The following is a 14,235-nucleotide window of genomic DNA, read 5'->3' on the forward strand; positions in this document are numbered from 1 at the left end:
TGGTCAATCAAACTACATACTGTATATAGTTTTTTGAAAAAAACGGCAGGTTTTAAAAAATCCCTTACTTTGTCAAATGGGTTCTTTCACCGAGGGAGGCCATACTGTGACTATAACAGTGACCATAACATGCAAATTTCAGGAGCATGCTCAGATTGTAACACTGCCTTCAGTATTCTACCCAGAATGTCTTGTTTTAGTAAACTCCTCCACTAGAAGTATCACAAGATTTCCCTCTCTTGTCCCCTGCGGAAATTCACTGCTAATTCATGCCTGGTGAATACATTCGCCAATCACTAGTACCAACCTTCAAAACAGCACAGTAAGATGCCAAGAAAGAGGTGTCTCTGGTGGATGTTTAGTTGCAAATCCTACTTAGTTGTGAGTTGTAGAACAGAAATGATCGGGTAAGTTAAGTTTTCAACTACTCAACCTCAACTTATCCTCCATTTTTTTCCGGTCCTCCAATTATGCAAAGAACTGAAGTCAAGAGAGGAGTCCTGGCTCCAGAACGCTCGGGACGTGTCTTTCTGCAGTGAATATAGTTGTTGTTTAATGGCTTTTTAATTGAAATAGTGACCTTTTTGCTTTCAAATGTGGGTGTATGCCATCTTACAACTGAGAAGGAATGCCAGGTTGTTTTTGGATCATACTTTAAAATTACGAAGGGCTTTGCGGTGCTGTTGGTGTGTTTGTGGATCTGATCCCATTTGTTTTTGTCTTGTTAGAGCTCTCCAATGCAGAATAGGGTTTCCAGTCAGTGAACATGAAATGTCATGCCTTTAATTATTAATGAGAGGATCCCAGTCCTTGAGAATATTAACATTTGATGAATTTGTTAATAATGGCCTGCAAAGTGTTTTTCCCGTGATTAAGGCACAGTTTGACCCCTGGAGTTCAGTCTGATCTCTGCCTTATGGTAAGGTCCAGCTCGGACAATACATTACAGACATAAAGCATTCATTCAACTCATTTATTATTAGTTAACCTTTCCTTTCATCAATATGGAGGAACGTCTGTATAGCAATTAAAGGGCCAAGGTAAGTCAATGCACAAGTCAATACACTGTGCAGTAACATCAAAAAATGTAAGTTTTTTAAAGTAATGTAAATATAATTCACCTGACGCTTGGGTTTCAGGCTGGTGCTCACATCACTAGTGACCAGTCCAACACTGGCTCATCTACAGACTTTAATTCAAGACCAATGGAGAAGATCTGTAGATCTCACCAATATAGCATTTGTTGTTGTTGTTGTTGTATACCTCTGTACAATATCATAAATCATTGGCACAGCCTTGATAACTGTAATCCCATAATCAAATAGTGTCTGAAGGATTGCAGTCTATTTATATTCGGATGCCACATATTGCTGTAGTTAGTTGGTATGCCCCAGAAAGCCTGCAAATTAATACAATTACTCTTTGCTTTATCTCTCTTGAAAAGGAGAGTTCTTGTTAGATCTCCTACAAAAACACAGAGCCGGTATTTTTTCAAACAGTACTAAAGAAGAGATTCATCCAAATCTGCTTCTCATTAGCGCACAAGCTGGAAATAGGAAGTGTATGATGCAGAGCCGGCCAGAGATGTTTGTCCTGCAAAAGTAACTGCATTTTAAAGGACAAGGAAAGGCAAAAAAATAAAATCCCATTTTTACTTTCTTTAATGAAAAAGTAACCTATCTCCAATATTCTTTAATAAAAAATGTGTACCGTTTTTATAAGAAACCTGACTGTATGCAGTGAAATTCTCCCTTCATTTACTGCTGTGGATAGGAATTGTCAGACGGTCCCTAACTGCTGAGCAGGGAAACAATCATACTTATGAACAGCAGGGGGAGCCCCCGCCTTACTTCCCAGCCATGCAGAACTCAAGCAGCTTTGTTTATGACGATCCCTAAGCAGCCCAGACCACACTGAGCATGTGCACAGTCTTAGTCTTGCAAAGATGTTTAACAAAGTTACAAGATGACAGCCCCCTGTAGCCAACTTTGAAAGCATAAATAATTTGTTTGATTAGGCTTGTGGAGCAGTAAGTTCATGTTTATGTTTAGTATACAAAATACAGCATTTCTAGCCTTATTCTATTTTAGACTATCCTTGTCCTTTAAACACAGAGACTGTATCCATTTTTGCCCATCTTAACTGATAAATCCTCTGCATATATACACATCCTATTCAGCCAGGTTTGTGTGCAACTGACTCCCAAATTTTCTTTAATCTGAAGAAAGTTCCACTTGACGTTGATGCTTAATGACACCATTAATTAAAAGTACTTTTGTCCGGTGAAGCTCTTCCCTTTAGTTGCATCTGTTTGGCAATTAGGATATGGAGCACACGGTGGTTTCGAATCTTTCACTTTAGTTGCATCTGTCCTTTCTCAGTTCTAAATTACCCACAAGTGCAGCTATTGACTAACCCTAGATCTACCACCCCCTTAAACTGGCGGAAATCCCATGGTTTGTATTAAACGCTACTGCAGCAAACACTAAGCGCTGGACTCCATCCTGACGGAGCAATTACAGCACATTTGCATACAATGCAGTGCTTCATTCTCAAGTAGTGCTATGTAAATTAAAATATACATACAATTCACATTGGTAAGATCTGCAATGATGCTGGAATTGTAAAGAAAAACCTTAAAGGGATACTGTCATGGGAAAAACAGTTTTTTTCCCCAACACATCAGTTAATAGTGCTGCTCCAGTAGAATTATGCACTGAAATCCATTTCTCAAAAGAGCAAACAGATTGTTTTATATTTAATTTTGAAATCTGACATGGGGCTAGACATATTGTCAGTTTCCCAGCCGCCCCCAGTCATGTGACTTGTGCTCAGTCACTCTTTACTGCTGTACTGCAAGTTGAAGTGATATCACCCCCCTCCCCCTGGCCATAGATGTTACATTTTACAAACTTTTGCAGAAAAGAGCGTTTGTTTTCAATACTAACTGTTAGAGCTGAATTGTCAGGAGTACAGGTAGAAACAATAGAATTATACCAGTCTAGCACCTATATTATTACTTCACTGTGCCAAAATTGTCACCGGTTCTGAAGAGTCCCATGAATGTGAAATGATTCCAAAGAAATGTCTGGTATCTGAAATGAGATGGCAGTTTATAATATGACATGGTTATAATATGTCCATTGGTGATTGTAATCGTGGAAGAATGAAACATATAATTCATTAATTGGCCATTATTAATTGGATAATGCATTAATAATATATTTGGTGCTACAGCAATGACTTCATGAATACAATTTATAACTGATAATAAACTATTCATTAGTGTTCAATAATTATGCAATAATGGTATTTTTTGGCAGTATAAACCCTTAAATATTGTAATTCATTTTGAGCTGGCAAGAAATAGAACCAGAACATAAACAAATTCAACAGTGAGAATAAATAACCTCGGTAATCAGTTTTTCTCATCAAATTGGACCTGGTCCAAAGAGTCGCATTAAAGGACCCTTACTTATAGGATCCCAGGGTAGCCCCATATAAATTCTCTGCCACTACTGTTGCCAAAACAAGAGCAAACTGGGTTAGTTTCTTTGGCATACATTTACCATTTACATTTTAAAGGAATTTACAAGATATTGCAAACATATTCAGAAAGCCATTAAATCACAATTTAACTCTGCAAAGTGCAATTTTGAATGTAATTGCCATGTTCTTTTCCCACAATGCACCCACAATCCACCCCCCCCAGAATTGCAGGGTCATTACAGTTGCAATGATGGGTTGTCCTTTGACCCAATTGCACTGCACCCACCACATTCTGGGCATTTCCCAGAAATTTATGCATCTGTGCGCTCATAGCATTTCAGACACAACTGTGTTGAAGGTTGGTTGGCATCATTTCTGGTGTTTGGCATGCAAGTGACCAGAGCTGGCACCCGGCCAGCCACCCTTCCCACGTGTGCACATGCTCATTTGTGGGATGATGCCATGTGGGGGTTCCAGAGTGCGCAGTTAGGATCCTCAGTGTGGGGAAGAGGGCACAGACTAGGGGTGAGGGGATGGAAGACGTATGTACCCAGGGCACCCTTCACCTTTGTCCCTAGGCATGTGCCTCTTCTGCCTACCCTTAGTTCTGGTGCTGCAAGTGACATCTGCACCCAATACTTTGGGCCAAGTGTGGTGCTCCTAGTTAGAAGGAAATCTGGGAGGGACAACCTGGCCAAGAGGTGGCAGTAGCACCAAGGTTCTCCAGCTCAGCAGCACTAGGGTTGCCACCTTTTGAATGATGTAAGGTTTGTAGGCCATGATGTAGATGGGAGTGTCCATGATGTCAGGGGCAGACATAGCGATTGGCCGTTCGCCGTGTCAATCAAGGGAATCCTTTCCGGTTTTCCTTAGTTGGTAAACCAGGCAGGAAGTTTTGACCCGGGCAACCCTTCAAAATACCGGGCTGTCCAGGTCAAAACCAGACAGGTGGCAACCCTAAGCAGCACTCAGTTTGGAATGGAAAGCTGGAAGGACGAAATGGCGCACAGTAGAGCAAAGATCCCATTATGACGCAAGTACATTTAAAAGGGACCTGTCACACTAAGAAATGATTCCAATTTCTTTTCTATCATGTTAGTTAAGCAAAATAAACTTTACCTACACTGTATTTATTATTTAAATTGTGTTTCCTTCAGTCTTGGAATTACACAATAACAGCAAGCAAGCAGCAGCCATTTTATGGACACTGTTATTAAGGCAAATTGTGTATCACCCCAAAATATTGTGCATGCACCAGAATTGGGGGCCTAATGCCTATGCCGAGTGCCCTACACAATTATAGAGTGTGAGCAGAGAAGGGGGGATGTGGGGGAGCAGTGACATCTAGGGAGTGCTGAATGGAAAGTGAAAGTAATTGCCTCAGGCATAGAGGAGGGGCAGGTAATATTTGGTTGGCAGCTCGGATATTTAAACACCTTTACAACAGGTATAGATGTTTTTATGAAAAAAAGGTTCTTTTCTTCATTAAAGGACTTTCATTAAATAGCTCTTTATGTGTAGGTGACAGGTCCATTTTAAAGAATGGGGTCTATCGTGCAACTGACCTCAGGGACAATCACAGAAGCGCAACTGTACCTGCAGTCATAAATAACCCGAGTTGTTTTTAATTGAATTTACTGTATTGAGGGTTTGAAGTGTTTTATAGAACATTTTCTCACTATAAGGCCAAATGGATAAATGCAATGGGGCAGCCTCTGCCTTTTAATTCCATGCATCAGTTGGTAATGAATGTGAAGCTATGTTCTATATTGCCTTGGAAATGATTTGTATATGCTAATGAGCCGTGCTGCACATGCTTTCCTCTCTGGTGCATAACAGGTTAATGTCCAGGTCAAACATTTAATGTTTCTTAAAGCATTTTCAGAGGAGGCATGCAGTAAAGGTATTCCCTTTGGGCAGGAGACATGGAACGGAGGAAAATTGAGATCAATTAAATGTAACCCTGCATAATTAATCAGAGGCCTCGGATCCTACTTTAGCCGTAAATATGGGCAACATTTATAATAACCTTTGTGTACATGATACATACACCACCCGTGATTGCCGAGGGGAGCATTTAAGAAGCGATGATAACCAGATAAAAGTCAATTACAGTGATGGATCACCCTCCAATATCACAGCATCTACAGAGCTTATTTCTAATAATCCACATACCAAATTCTCTGTTTGGTGGAATGTGAGACGAGGGGTACAATTGTGTGTGGGGGGGGGGGCTGCTCTGGACCAACAGCGTAATAATTGTAAACAAGATGGGGGCTACATTTTATATTAGTTTTGCCCAACCTGCAACCGTTCAACTATTCAAACTCAACAATGGCCGTGACCATGATGAACATAACTATCATCTAAATGAAATATAGAAAAAAAAATTCTCTGAAATCTTCAGTTTTAAGTTTGTCAAACTTGCCCCAGATCATTAATAGATAGCAGAATATTGAGATTGTCTCGGGAGTCAATCAAACATAATTCAAAGGTCCAGTAATTACAGTAGGAGGGAGACTGATTGCTGCTGAATGGATAGCAGAAAGTCTAAGCTCCAGAGGTGTATTTTATGGAGCAGCAAATAACATATAAATATAGCTTTACGAGTGTGTGATTATGTGAAAATAGCTGTAGATAGATTGGAGTGTTTTGTTTCCAGAATATGCTGCAGTGTAGCCGAGCTGCACAACACAAGTCCCAGAACAAGACTAACATGTCAGATTTTAGCATTTCCCAGGGAAATTTCATTTTCATCTCAGTGCACATTTGGCACATGCTTCTCACATTGCAGCTTAGAGCTCGCTAAGAACATGCAGCTAGTGTTGCCTCCTGTCCAGTTTCCACCCGGACAGACCGATTTTTGGAAGGGCTGTCCGGATGTTAAGTACCTGTCCGAATTTATAAATTAGGAAATCCGGACAGGACATTGAATTTAATGACATGGCAATTACTGATCGACACGTCTTCAGTCCCGCCCCTGATGTCATCAGCCCCTCCCATGATGTCATCAGCCCTGCCCCCGGCATCACCAGCCCGCCCCCCGATGTCACTAGCCTGCCCCACGTCCGTTTTAAACTAATGGAAAAAGTAGCCACCCTAGGTATAGGATCCATTATTCAGAAACCCATTATCCAGAAAGCTACAAATTACATACAACATGGCCATCTACTATAGACTCTAAAGGTGGCCATACATGGGCCGATAAAAGCTGCCGACAGACCGAGTCGGCAGCTTATTGGCCAGTGTATGGGGCCCCCGACGGGCTTCCCCAATTGAGATCTGGCCAAAAGTCGGCCAGATCTCGATGGGATGGGACTAAAAATCCCGTCGGATCGAGGCCGCATCTGTTCATTGATGCGGTCCCGCGATCCGACCGCCCGTTCCCGTTCGCTAGGATCTGATCGTTGGGCCCTAGGGCCCAATATTGCCCACCTCAAGGTTACAAGGCACTATTTTATTAAAAGGAATGACGCCAAACGAGCGGATCTCTCCGTGTATGGCCACCTTTATAGACTTTTTTTTAAAACAATTTCCTTTTAATAAAATAGTGCCTTGTAATTGATTGCAACTAAGATATAATTAATCCTGATTGAAGGCAAAACAATCCTATTGGATACCTTTCATGGTTAAATTATTTTTTAGTAGACTTAAAGTGATACTGACACTAAAAATATTCTTTTCAAACTATTAATCTGCATTAAGGGGGGTTATTTATCCAGGTCTGAATTTATTTTAGTATTTCTAATATCCAACTTCGAGCAACTCCGAATTCCCGAATGGACCTTATTTATGAAGAAAAAGGCCCGATAAAATAGGGTCGGGCAAAACTCTGAAAACTTCAGAGCTTTCTCCGAAAACTCAGTTTTTTTTTAGTTTTCTGAGTTTTTTGCCATGAATCTACGAAATCATTGGATATCAGTACGGACATCAGCGTAGACACTGGGACCTTCCCCATTGACTTATACAGGACCTTGAGAGCTTTTAGATGCTGGGGTTTCGGATTCTGAGTTTTTAGACCAATGGACTTTAATATATCTCGAATAATTCATAGTTTGTTTTTTTTTTGGTCCTAAAATTATGAATTATTCGAGGTTCGGATATTCGGATCTTGATAAATAACCCCCTAAAAGTTACATATAGGTCACGTTGATCGTTTTTCGCTGATAGTTCTGCTTTTGTAAGTAATTGCCACTAAAAGTTCCTAAACCTGACTGTTTTGCCAACCTGACTGTCTTTTCTTAACCTGTCAATTAGAGTTTCTAATTCTAACGGACTCCTGCTGCACAAATATGGCAGCCCCCTCATAGAGGAACATGGGGATTAGATAGGTAATGTAAAAGCATCAGGCAAATACTTTTATGGCAAATTTATAAATATCATTCAAAGACGATGTTATGATAAATAATAAAAAAAAATATTTTCTGATGTCAGTATCTCTTTAAGGTATGGAGATCCAAATTACCAAAAGATCCCTTATCCTGTACTGGATATACCAGGGATACCAAACAACGTCCAGATGCTTTGGACCAGGTAAAAATAATCTGCTTGGTTAGCCAAAATTAAACTCATTTTTGCTTTCTATTTCACTTAAAATTTCTTGATCTGATTCTTCCATCTTTATATTCTCTTAGGGAGACAAAAATAATCAGTGAGACAGTGTGTAAATTGAATATAGATGCCAACAGGTTCCTGGTTGTATAAGAAACTATTTCCCGGTACATGGGGGACAGGCCTGGTCAACTCAGAAGGATTGTCCTTGGGATAGAGTAGGACGCCATTTAATTACTGTGGATCTGAAATATTATGTGTTCCTACAGAAATGACAAGATTATGGGTGACCTTTTTAATGCACTTTACAGTAGCGACGGTGTAAAGTGCTTACTAAAGCAAGAAGCTTCTTGGCTCTCAGAGGCTGCCAAATGTGTTCTTCCAGGGGTGAAAGGTTTAATTTGATTGCTGAAAATCCTTGCACTTGGGTATTTTTAGAGAATCGCACGCAGTACAGGTATGGGATTTATTTTCTTGAATCCCATTATCCAGAAGTACAAGAAAGCTGTTTGCCACTGTGTCCTGTCGAAACAAAAGATTCCTCGTTGTGGACTGGTTTGCTTTGTAATAATAGTACAATTTTAATTGTAATGGTTATTTGTGTAGTAGCCTTAAGGCATGGTGCTCCATTATCCAGGAAATCTCAGCTCCCAGTCATTCTATATAATAAATCTACATAACAGATTGCTCACAGCTTGGCTCACCACAGTTTATTGCAAATGTCCATGCAGGGGCCCATGATAATGCCAGAATTTTGAGCATGCAATGGGGAAATTCTGGACAGCCTGGTCTTTAGGGTTGTTCAATGGTCAGGACACCATAATAATTTAAGGACTAAGACAGGACATTTCTCGATGGCATCAGTGGTACTTGTGGGTAATAAATTTTATTGTAAAATTCAATGGCAGTAAGCAGCAGCCAGCAAGATATCATCATGTATAATAGGAGATTTGCAGGCTAACAGTTCACCTTCATAAAGCACTGGTAAGGCCCCATATAGACTAGTTTGAGGTCTAGACAAGTTGCTGAGGGCTTAGGTTATAGGCTTTAATGGAAAAGTGGGTTTTATGTAGTTCTTTAAAAGCCAGGAGGCTCAAAGAGCTTCTAATAGGACCGGGGAGAAGGTCCCTGACGATGGGTGAAGCGTATGAATGGTCTTCAGTATGGGACTGAGAAGATGTAATGAGAGAGAAGGTCAAGTGCAGACTGTAAGTTACATCTGGGGTGTACTTGGTAGTTAGAAAGGTGATGTGTGATGGTGCATTATAGAAGAATATATAACAGTAGGTTTATATCTCATTATATACAGTATATTCATAGTTTCCAGAGCTTTACAGGGTGGTTATTATCCTGCTCGTGTGAAAGGTGGATACATAGAAAGCAAAATGGTCACAATCGTCCAGATTTAATTCAGTGAGAAAAAGTTATCTCATGGTTAATTAAGTGACAACCCGTGGACAAGATTCAATGGGAAGAAAAAAACTTCTTTCTTAATTCATGTCCATTTTTTCCCCTATAAACTTCATTCAAGTTTTCACATGATTAACCATGAGATATGTTTTTCTCCATTGAATTTCATCTCAAATTGAATCTCGTCCATGACTTTTCATGTATTAAACCTTTTTTTTCTCACTGTATTGAATCTGGGCCAATTTGTGATAGAATCCTGCGCAGAACCAATTTGTTAAACGCGACCCGCGTACTTACCCGCTTGGACCCATTACCCGACTCGCAAGTACCTTATCCACACCCCAATCTGCAACCCACTGACCATCAAGAAACAGGAAGTGCTGTCATTGTAAACAGGAAGTGACATCATTAGAAGAAGGCGTGGTCAGAAAAAAGTAAAACACGCTATTGAGAAGACCAGCTACCCGCATCTATACCCACTCCGAAACTTCTACCTGCAACCCGCAGGGTACCGAAGGATTTTGCGGGTAACCGGCGGGTACCTGCGGGTTACCGACCTGCTGCAGGACTCTAATATGGGATAATATAGCAGCAATTATCACCTAACAATTTGTTCACACAATTTAAGCACGTTTGAGATTAACTCTGTCCTCATGGCCCCCCGATTTCTCTGTTTTTCTCAGGATGTGTCCATACCAGAAACACATTATATTACTTCTTGCACCACTCCCTTTGGATATAGTATAAAGGTGGCCATAGACGCAAAGATCCTGGATTCATACGAGTTTTGGACCGTGTGTGGAGAGTCCCGACATTTTTAGTCTGACGGAGATCGGTCGTTTGGTCGATCGGACAGGTTTGATTTTGTCCCGACCGTCCCGCCGGAGCCCATTGCGCTCTCATGGTAATCTGATCGTTCAGCCATAGGGCCGACGTTCAGATTACCCCCCATATAGCCATGCCCGTTAGTGGCATATCGGGGTAAGATCGGCTCGTTTGGCGTTGTCGCCAAACGAGCGGATCTTTGCCTCTATGACCAGCTTAAATCCATCCATTAGCTCAGGTATATATAAAGCACACAATTCAATGCTGACTTTACCTTTTATGAACCAGTTTTTAACATGCCCTACATACACTAAATATCACCTTTCATAAAATTGTGTCCATTCAAATAAAAAAAAAAAAGGAATATCAGAGTTGAGCGCATGTAACAGTTAGCCGATGATGTATGAATTCACATTTGTGGATGAAACAGATCCGAGTCTCACTGTGCGGTGATTGATTTCTTCCCTGCAAGGCTCTTTCCAATGCAATAAAACTCGTTCCTTGTGAACACCACATGGTTTATGCCTGGAAGAAAAGCTGTGGAAGAATTAATCCTGGATTGGAATGTGTTACTGCCACTACGTCGTTCTCAACCATGCCATGGGCAGCTCTATATATTACTCATCATAGAGCGTTAACATATGGCACATCACATTGGTGGAAATAGGCATCTGAATCTTGTTCATAATAAGCACAAAGGTCAATGTGGCATCAAATCTAGATGCCAATGTACAGATTGTTGTCCTTATGCAGATGACTCATATATCTCAGCAAATACATAGGATGTTCCTCAGTGTCTGCAGAGCTATTGTTTTTAGTATGTTGCATCTTTAAGTCGGAATAAACTGACTGCTGTGGGAGAAGGTAAGGAGAACTCTGATATGGAAGAGTGTGTCATTTCTGGAACAATGACGACTGCGTGTGATTCTTTAGGAATTATCGAAGCCTTGTTGCTCTGCTTCTTATCGGCAGTGGCATAACTAGAGGAAGCAGACCCCATGCTCACGGAAGGGCCCCAGGAACAAAGCTTCTGCTATAGTTCAAAGAAAACTCTTTTCCATACTTGCTTTCTTACTTTCTCAAACACAAATATTCGGGGAGCGGTGGTCTCAAGTGGGGGGGGTTGAGTGGTAAGGGGCTTCTATGTGCCCAGGACCCACTGAAGTTTTTTTTGAGGGGGCTTGGCACACTGTTGGGATCTAATTTCTAAAGGGTGCCATACACAATATAATCGTGTGAAACTAATTTTCGTATGATATTGGGTGAGTGTATGGCGGGAGATGAGCCAACCGATATCGGCAGAAGGCTTGGATATCAGTCAGTTTGTTAATTGGTCCAGGGGTAAAATTTTGATCGGGTGCCTTTAAAGTAGGAATGTACCGAATCCACTATTTTGGATTCGGCCGAACCCCCAAATCCTTCAGGAAAGATTCGGCCAAATAGCGAACCGAATCCTAATTTGTATATGCAAATTAGGGATGGGGAGGGGAAAACATTTTTTACTTCTTTGTTTTGTGACAAAAAGTGACAAGATTTCCCTACTTGCCCCTAATTTGCATATTCAGTTCAGCCGGGCAGAAGGATTCATCCGAATCCTGCTGAAAGAGGCCGAATCCTGTCCGAATCCCGAACCAAATCCTGGATTCTGTGCATCCCTACTTTAAAGGCACCTGAACATCAGTTTCTATTGTTTCCAGCTGTATATCTGACCATCCAACTCTACACGTGTGTATTGAAACAAACGATCTATCTAGGAAACATCTGATCCAGGAAAGATCGTAATTGTTACGTCTATGGCCACCTTAAATTATATACCAAGAGAATGCATGTTTATAAACCACAGTATGTCTTTAGTAGAGCCTCCTCCCCAGCACCACTGGAATACCTGTCCTAATTTGGTTGTGTGACATTGTTTTGAAACAGAGGAACTCAGGAGGCTTGGCCAGCACCCACTTGTCCAGTGGAGATGAGACTCCTCAAATCTATTTGTATCAGAAGTAATCATATTGAGCTCACTGCCTTCAGCTTTCCAAATGAAATCAGATCTGCACTTACCATACTTGCGGCCCATCAATTATCTACCAGGGGATATGAGTCTATTTTAGTCATGATAAATGGAGACGCAAATAAAGGTGACACTGATTTGAGTTTTTTTCATTTTTTCAATAATTATTTATGCTATATTAGTAATTATTCATTATCCCGAATCTCTTCAAATGTAATAACTGTGTATATCTGTTCAGCGTTATCTGGATGCTAAAAATACACATGCCCAACAAAATGAATTCTGAATCTTCTGCTCTCTGGTGCATTTAAATCCTAATCATACAAATGGTTCCATCCATCACAACATATATACGCAGTATATTTAACATATTTATCACTGTAATATTGCGTTGCTTTAGGGCAGCATGGAGATCTGTCAACTTCTGTTTTATTTAGATTAAAACATGAATTTCAGCAGAAAGTGGTAAGCCTTTTCAGGAAATTATTACTGGTCAGGGAATACAAAAACGCTTTGAAGGGTAGTACACCTTCATTTTAAGGGTTAAGTACTATGTAAATTGTGGTATTCAAATACAATTTGCTGCTGTTTTTTTTTTTTTGTGGCTTTTGCATTATGTACATTTTTTATTGTGAAGCTCTGAAGCTTAATTAACCAAGCAACTGGGCAGCCTTTGTGAAATCAGAATTGATAATGTATAGCATTGGGTCTAATTGGAAATATGTCTGTTTTTTTGGTTGCTAGGGTCGGTGAACCCAACAACCAAATAGAATGTTCAGTTGCATGCCAGAAAGAGGCAGAGTAGGCTACAAAATAAAAAAAAACGACAGTAAATAAATAATGATGACTTACCTACAAGTTGCTCAGAGTAGGTTCATCTAAACATACAAAAATTTTTAAATGTGAACTGTCACCTTAAGTTACATTAATATATTGTATTAATAACTTCCCAATTGTAAGGGGTACAGCGAGGAGCCGCTGTAACTGCAGTTAACTACTCCGTGGGGAGTGGGTATGGCGGACGCCCAGGGGTAAACCCATAGATAAATGGTGGCACAGACATGAGAGGTTGAACGTTTAATGGCAACCAGTAACAGAAACAAAGGCAGGAACAAGCAAAGCGATAGTCGGGGACAGGCCAAGGTCAGTATCAGGGAATCCACAGGATAATGAGAAATTGGGAAACACGGGAACTTTGAGGTACTCACACAGGAATCAGGGTTTACAGGAATCAAGGTCTTCAGGAATCAAGGTTAACAGGAATCAAGGTTGGCAGGTCATCCTGGAACAACAAAATACAATCAATGACTCAGCCCTGAGCAAAGCTCAGGGCAGGGTTTATAAAGGGCAGAAGATGGGAAATAGGAAACACATGAGGGAAACAAGGTGGGCCTCCAGTGGCTCACACGGTAAGTGCAAGAGTCCCAGACAAAGTAAACCAGAGTTCGAGTCCCAGCAGATCCTGACACCAATCAACCAACAATATATAATGCTTTGGTGTCTTAAACTCATGATTACGTATATACTCCCCTTGATATCAGCCTTAAGGCAGGCATAATTGGACTGATTGAGTATGCTCTCAGACCATAGGCCTATTAGGGGCCTTACACAATATAGCTAGCTGCCTTTCTATTATTCCATTTATCCAGGGAAAGAGCCCAAATAAACGGAACAGTACAGTGGCATAGATATCAGTTGGGATTGGTGGGCCACCATACACGTACCACTCTCTGTAATCTATCCTGTGTCCAGTTCTCTATCCAAGTAGAAATATCATGTTCCAGTATTCCTTAATTTTACCAGTAACATTCTGTGTGGTACTGTTTTATATGTTTTAGTCTAAGCAGATCATATCCACTGCCATCCCAAGTCAATGTTCCTGCTCAGCACCTTGTAGAAGGCAATTAAATTAGTCTGGCAACTCATAGTAACATGATTTGCAATGTATTCAAGTA

Source organism: Xenopus laevis, chromosome 1S (genome assembly GCF_017654675.1).
Source record: "Xenopus laevis strain J_2021 chromosome 1S, Xenopus_laevis_v10.1, whole genome shotgun sequence".
Classification (NCBI taxonomy): Eukaryota; Metazoa; Chordata; class Amphibia; order Anura; family Pipidae; genus Xenopus; species Xenopus laevis.